At 36.0% G+C, this 7,161-nt stretch overlaps 1 long non-coding RNA gene across 1 annotated transcript; it reads left to right on the forward strand.

Annotated features, from left to right (window-relative positions):
* Window positions 1-2,679: 2,679 nt before the first annotated feature.
* On the forward strand, window positions 2,680-6,887 carry LOC112092577. Its single transcript, XR_002902653.1, has 3 exons — window positions 2,680-2,824; window positions 3,325-3,477; window positions 6,523-6,887. It is a non-coding gene; the product is annotated as an uncharacterized LOC112092577 (long non-coding RNA).
* The last annotated feature ends 274 nt before the right edge of the window (window positions 6,888-7,161 follow it).

The raw sequence follows: 7,161 nt of genomic DNA on the forward strand, positions 1-7,161 counted from the left end.
CCACCAAATTTCCTTCTACATTTACTTTTTCATCAAGTAAATCTGCTTAAATCTGTCTGTCTGTACATTCCTTTTTTACCTTAGCAAATACCAAAAAAAAAAAAAAAAAAAAACAGCTTAATTACCTATTTTATCTCCCTCCATTAAAAACTATAAATGGGTATTCCTTCCTTCCATGCTAAGGAAGATATTTTCTATCTTTTTAGCAAGTAGGAAATGATTAGTAATAAATCACATCAGATATGAATAATCCATGCTTGTGACAGATAAATCTTGTGTGCTGTCTCAAAATTATATCATAGATTGCCAGAAATAAAACTGGGAACTTAATGGTGCCCAACCATTGCTTAACAAGAAATCCTTAAATCACAGCTGTATAAGTTCAACGGTTATGTAAATAAAAACATAAAAGTTATCATCCACTAAAGTAAAATAAAGAAAAAAAAAAAAACCATAAACAGAGCATTTCATGTCTGTTGAGATTCCTCATGAAATCTGGATTGAAATCAGAATCAGGTATTCATCTCTTTCCATTTTCACAGTCTGTCTTGATCTGATCGCTTTGTCTGCTGCCTGCAATGAACCAGAAGGTAAATATTATTGAACTGCAAATAATTTCTTCGAAAACCGCTATAAAAAGTAGACAGCGTATAATGTAAGATATACATATGAGGCTTGCTGTTTCAGGAATTATCAATATTTTAATGAGAATCAAACCTTTCAATGCAAATCGTTACCAGACTGGGCTCATGCAACTAGTATGGATCTGTGTCCTTTCCGTTCAGATTTTTCTGCAGCCAATTATAGCCTTTCTCATCTAGATTTGGTTCATAAGCAAAATCGTTGAAGTTAGCGGCATCTCCATCCAGAATTCTCAATATGTCCTCATAGTCTGAAAAGGATTCATTCTGTTTTGGTGATTCAGCTGCAGGAGCCTGGTTCATGAAAGGATCCAAATTTTGGCCTCCATTACTGATGTTTGTTTGAAATTCTTGTGGATTGGTTGCATTGCTTGAAGTTATTGTTGCTGGTGCAGAATTGAGTACTTCAGTTGTCCCTGAAACTCCCACCGAAATCATTGTCGGTGACACAGAATTGAGCACTTCTGTCCCTGTAGCCCCCACTGACAACTGGTTCTGGTGCTTTGAATTGTAGGCAGAGGCCAAATCTTGATTTTCATTCAAGTACGGAACTGAGTTTGGATACTGGAATGTACCGGCTGAAACATATGGAAAAGTCTCCCTTGGAGGTGCGTAACTTGAACTTGATAGGCTCATTTCTGATACTTGAGTACCAGTTGAGACATAGGGATGAGGGACTTCCGGAGATGCATAACCTGAATTTGGTAAGTTCATTTGAGATACTTGAGTACCGTTTTCCACATAGGGAGACGCTGCATAACTTGAATTTGTCAACTTCATTTCAGATCCATGAGTGCCAGCTTCCATGTAGGGAGAAGGTGCCCTTGCAGGTGTGTAACTCGAATTTGGTAAGTTCATTTCAGATACTTGCATATTGACTGCCACGTAGGGAGGCATGTAACTCGAATTTGGTAAGTTCACTTCAGACACTTGAGTAATGTCTACCACGTGGGGAGCAGGCGCCCTTGGAGGTGTGTAACTCGAATTTTGTAAGTTCATTTCAGATACTTGAGTTCCAGCTGACATGTAGGGAGAAGGAGCCGTTGGATGTGCATGGCTTGAATTTGGTAGGTTCAATGCAGAAACTTGAATACTGGTTGACATGAAGGGAGAAGGCACCGTTGGAGGCTCAAAAATCGCATTTGGTAAGTTCATTTTAGCTGTTTGATTAGTGCTTTCTTCTAATCCAAGAGGTTGTTTTCCCTTCCCTTTTTCATTCACGCCATAACTGCTTGTTTCCCTTTCCAGGTTCAAGTTTTGAAGCATTCCATGAGTTTCGATGTGCACCTTATTGGGGTTATAGTTGTGATATAAATTTGAATTGCAAGACGAGCCCATTTGTCCGATATATAGGTGAGGTGCTCTCTGGCCATGACTGACAAAACTGCCTACATTTACTTTAGGTTGAGTGAGAGATTTTTGAACAGTTGACCGTATATTGCCCTCAACCTCAGAATTGATGCTTCCTTGTCCATGCTTGGAAATCAGTGAACTCTGCCTGGCAAGTGGAGGTGAAAATGAAGTTCTGGCATTGGAACAGGACGATTGGCCTATGAAAGGTAAACTTGTTCCAGTCTCATTGATTCGCTGTACTTCACATCTACGTTCCTGAATGAAAGATGTTTAGAGACATTAGACCAAAATAATACAAAGTAAGAAACAATGACCTTAATTTGCATGTATGCATAGCCATAAATAACTTTTTTTTTCACGATTAAAAATATCTTCTATATTATATGACACATCTTTTTTCTTGACAATCTAAATAATCCAATGCAAAGTGATAATCACAGATTACTCATTCACCCAATTCAAACGAGGTTTCAGAAAAGAGTATTTTCACTTTCCACAGAAAACCGACGAATAAATTGTTACTTCAAGATTACTCAACACAAAGTAACAAGTTAATAACAAATCAACTTGCTTATGAATTCTGTGTGTGAATACGCTGCTCATTTATGTTCACGCTATAAACATAATAACATATGATTGTTAAAAGGTACACAATTTTTTTACATTTACTTCAGGATGAGTTACCTGCTCTGGAATAGTTGACTGCTTATTGCCCGTGACTCCAAAGTTGAAGTTTCGTTGTCCATGCTGGGAAATTAGTGAACTTTGCCTCTCAATTGGAGACGGTAACGCAGTTCTGGCATGTTTACAGTATGGTTGAATTAAGGAAGGTAAATTTGTTGTCCTCGCCTTATTAATTCGCAGTAATTCAGCTCTATAGATCTGAAAGGAAGGTGTTTAGAGATATTAGACCAAAAGAATACAAAGAAAGCATAATCTAATATATTAGATATAATCAGCTCCCAAACAAAAGCAAGAAATTTAAATCATGAAGATAAATAAAATATGTAGTAAATGACCTTAATTTACAAGTAAACATATGCAACAAATAACTAATCTCGTCTCCGAAATTACACGATGCATTTTTCTTCTTGACGGTGTAAAAACATCAAAGCAAAATGCTAATAACAGATCACTTAACCAACTAGAAGGTTGCTGAGAAGAGTGTTTTCACAGAAAACCTAGGAGTATTTTGTATTTTCAAGATTAATCAACACCAAGTAATTACAAATAGACTTATGAGTGCAGTGTGTGAATGTGCTGTGCGTTTATCTTTATGCTATAAACAGAATAATGCATGCTTGTTAAAAAGGTTCTACATTTCCTTCAGGTTGTGTCGGCGGTTTTGGAATAGTTGACTGAGTGCCAGCGACGCCAAAATTCAAGTTTTCTTGTCCATGCTCGGAAATTAGTGGATTCTGCATCTCGACTGTTGGTGCAAAAGCGGTCATGGCATGGGAACACAATGGTTGACTCATGGAAGGTAAACTTCTTGTTCCAGTCTCATTATTTTTCTTTATATCAGCTTTATACTTCTGAAAGGAAGATTTTTTGAGATCTTAGGCCAAAGAATACATAGAAGGGATAACCAAAATATCATATGTTGCTGCCACTAATACCAGAAACTTAAAAAATTAAGGCACAGAAAACTAAAGAAAAGAAAACAAAATATTCAATAATGACCTCGACAAACATTTATTGCATTACATATTTGATTTGGAATCACTAAAGAATCTCATAAATTACTTACTACACTTTTTTTCTTGACAGTCTAAAAGGTTCAAACCTAAACGCTAATCATGACTTCAACCAGTCAGAAAGAGGTTGTAAGAGAGTGTTTCCACAAAAAAACCTATGAGTAAATTGTTTCATCAGGATTAATTAAAGCCAAAGAATAACAAATGTTCTGGCTCATGCATTTTGTCCTAATGTGTTTGCTCATTTATGTCTATTCCATAAAAGTAGTGATTGTCAAAAAGAAAAAAAGTATATGCCATAGCATTTGATGAAATCCATAAAATGCGGGCTTGATCAAGTGATCATATAAACTCCTATGGACACAACATTTAAGGCATAAATGATGAAAAGGTTTCTTAATTCTTAATTCTATAAGTTAGCCTGATAGGAGAAAACCTGAAAATGACTAGCAATCTGGCATCTTGTTATGCCCGGAACGTTCATTTTCTCTTTAATCACTCTAGGGTTTGCATCTGGATCAAAATAGCATACAAGAAATGGCTGGCATTAGTAACTTCTAGGGATGAAACATAAATTTCTAACCAAATAATAGAGGAAAAGAGGGAATGATTTAAATGTAGTAAATTCTTTTCAGAAAATGGAAAATTACTTTCATCTCCTAGTGCATTGATAGCTTCTGTAAACTTGTGATGCAACTCTGGATCCCAAACAGAACGCCACGCTTTCTTGTTGGAGTTATTATTCTCACCACAGACCTTTTTCTTCCCTTTTCCATTAATTTCCGAGCTTCCAGAATTAACAATCTCCAAGTTGGTTTTCGTTTTCTTCTCCTGTTTTTTTCCTTCTTTTTCGCTGAGTTGTCTCTTTAAATTGGATCCTTCTTGTTTATTGCTTGCTTCAATATTCTGCAAACCGTTGTTCTCATCATCGATAATGATAGTTATTTTTCCTTTGCTTTGCATCCTCTGACTTAATGGATTAGTAAACAAATTTCCATGAAATTCACATCCAATGATAGGGATAGAAAAAGACCCCGTCTCTATGGGCTTCAGAAGATTTGTGGAAGGCCAAGCCTCATTTCCAGCCTCTTTGATTATTTTACCTTTGGAAGGAGGCCTACCAGTAGCCTCTTTGATTATATTACCTTCGGCGAGTGATCTAGACAAGGTACTAGGTTCATTGATCTTACTACCTCGCAATTCCTTTCTAGTACCGCCTTTTTCTTCACTATTTTCTTGATGACTTTCTTTCTTCCGGTTTTGTGGGTTCCAGTCCACGTGTTGCCACACGGGTTTCAGATCCTTCAAAGTCACTGGTTTCCGTAGGAATAAGCTTGCTCCTTCAACTAGGGCTTTGCTGGCTACGCTTGAGTCGGATGACATCACTGCTTCGTGATCAAGTTACAAAGAATCATTAAAAGAATTTTCCTAAAATAATTAAGCCGAATTGAAGTAGGTTAGAGCGTCTTACATATGACAGGAATCTCGCTCTTTATTTCATGCAGAAAAGAAAGATTGTCCATGTCTGGCATGTTTACGTTTGCCATTACTAGTCTAAATTTGTTCTTTTGCTCCCGAATCATTGACAAAGCAACAGAAGTTTGTTCAACTGTAGTAACTGAAAACAAAAAACCACAAACAGACGTTAGACTTGATATTGACAAAGTTCTTGAGGACAAATATAGAGACAAATATTCTTAAATCTTGTATAATAAAGAATGTATAATAAACCAGTTTTCGCAAGCTCGACGTAGAATATCCTGGTTTATTGATTTTCTATGAACAGTTTAGTTATGAAATTCAATGATGTTAGACAACATAATAAACCCATGAATAAACAATAATAGAAAATATTTAAGCTATTTCTGGAGTAATGTTGCTAAACTAGCACTGCTGATTCTAGAGGAAAAGCATGCAATATTTACTGTAAAACAGCATAGATTAGTCGTAAATACGTAAAATTATGATAGCATTTAATTCGATATCTCATGATTGACGTAGACTTTCTTTCTGTTTATGCAGTTGATTTTGAAGCCGAGTTTTATCTTTCCATAAAATTTGGATATGCAATATAATCAAAACAAGAGTAGAAAAATATATAAGATTATTGAAGAACTTGTGATAGAAATAAATGAAAACAAATATGCTTCTAGAACATAAAAAGAAGATCGTCAACCATGAATCTTACCTTTCGAGCCTGCAATTCAAAGTTAGGATGATGATTACAAGAGAAGAATTAAAATGGAACTAGGGCTACAATATCACTGAACATTTTATCGGTTAAGTTGTAGAAAATCTGTGGTTTACGTTGCTTGGAATAAAAAAGAAAATACTCTCATATTCGAAAGGATGTCTCCTTTTACAATTCTAGTTGCATTCCGAACATTTTCTACGTTAAATTAACTCTTATATTTTTCAAACTTCTTCCATGGATTCTCAATCAATCTTCTTATTAAATTTTATCCAAATATCTATGATGAATTCGAGGAGGAACAGGAAATAAACAAAAGAAATCTGTCATGCTTCTATAGCATGCACATAAATATTGAAAAAAACAAAAAACAAAACAGAAGCATGAACTTTGCAAGTGCACAAATCTCATATGAAGACCTTAAAATTGTTGATATACAAACACTAGGCATATGACGAAATCATAACAAGCAGATAATTGAGATATCTGTAGACTATGTAGGAAATCCATGTTAGTGTCGCTTATTATTGCCTTTCAAAAGCATCAAAAGCGACACTAGTGAATGCAGAGAGAGAAAACAAAACGAAACATAATACTCAATCGACTCTTTTGATGGTTATAAATAAATTTACCCTTGAAGGAGTACTCTTCAAGCATTGATGAAATATAAAAAAGGGATAGCACGTCCTCATCGACAAGAAGGATTTCGAGGCCTCGTGCAAAGCTAGGGACCTTCGTGTTCGTTACGGAAAATTCTTTCAGCATTTGGTCCATTTCCATGATGACAACAAAAACAACAGCAACAATGAGAGCACAAAAACAAGAAGGAAGAGAAGGGGCAGGCAAACAGCAGTGAGCCTGAAGTTCTGAATTCAGAGAAGGTATATATTTTAGTGAGTGAAAGCTTAGCTCCGAAATGGAAAAGAACAAACTCAGGAGGATGAGAAAAACAAAAGCTTTAGAGAGAGAGAGAGAGAGAAGGAGAGAGAGTGAGTGAGTGAGTGAAACGGGTCTGAAATGGAAGGGAAAAAAAAGTGATATTCGAGTGTTTGGCTTACACTTTGCATGAGCTTCGGAGACACCATATAAAGAACAAGTTAAAATAAGTATAAAAAATAAAAAGAAGAGCAAAATAGAATTTGTTTTTTCTCTCTTGTTTGTGGGGCTCACCATCTGTCCAGTAGCTGAACTACACGTGTCAACTGGTTGCCCAATGGCAGTGACTCTGAGGGGTGACTTTCATCAGAGTGAACAAGGTCAGCCATTTTTCATTCCGGTT

Source organism: Morus notabilis, unplaced genomic scaffold (genome assembly GCF_000414095.1).
Source record: "Morus notabilis unplaced genomic scaffold, ASM41409v2 Scaffold109, whole genome shotgun sequence".
NCBI lineage: Eukaryota > Viridiplantae > Streptophyta > Magnoliopsida > Rosales > Moraceae > Morus > Morus notabilis.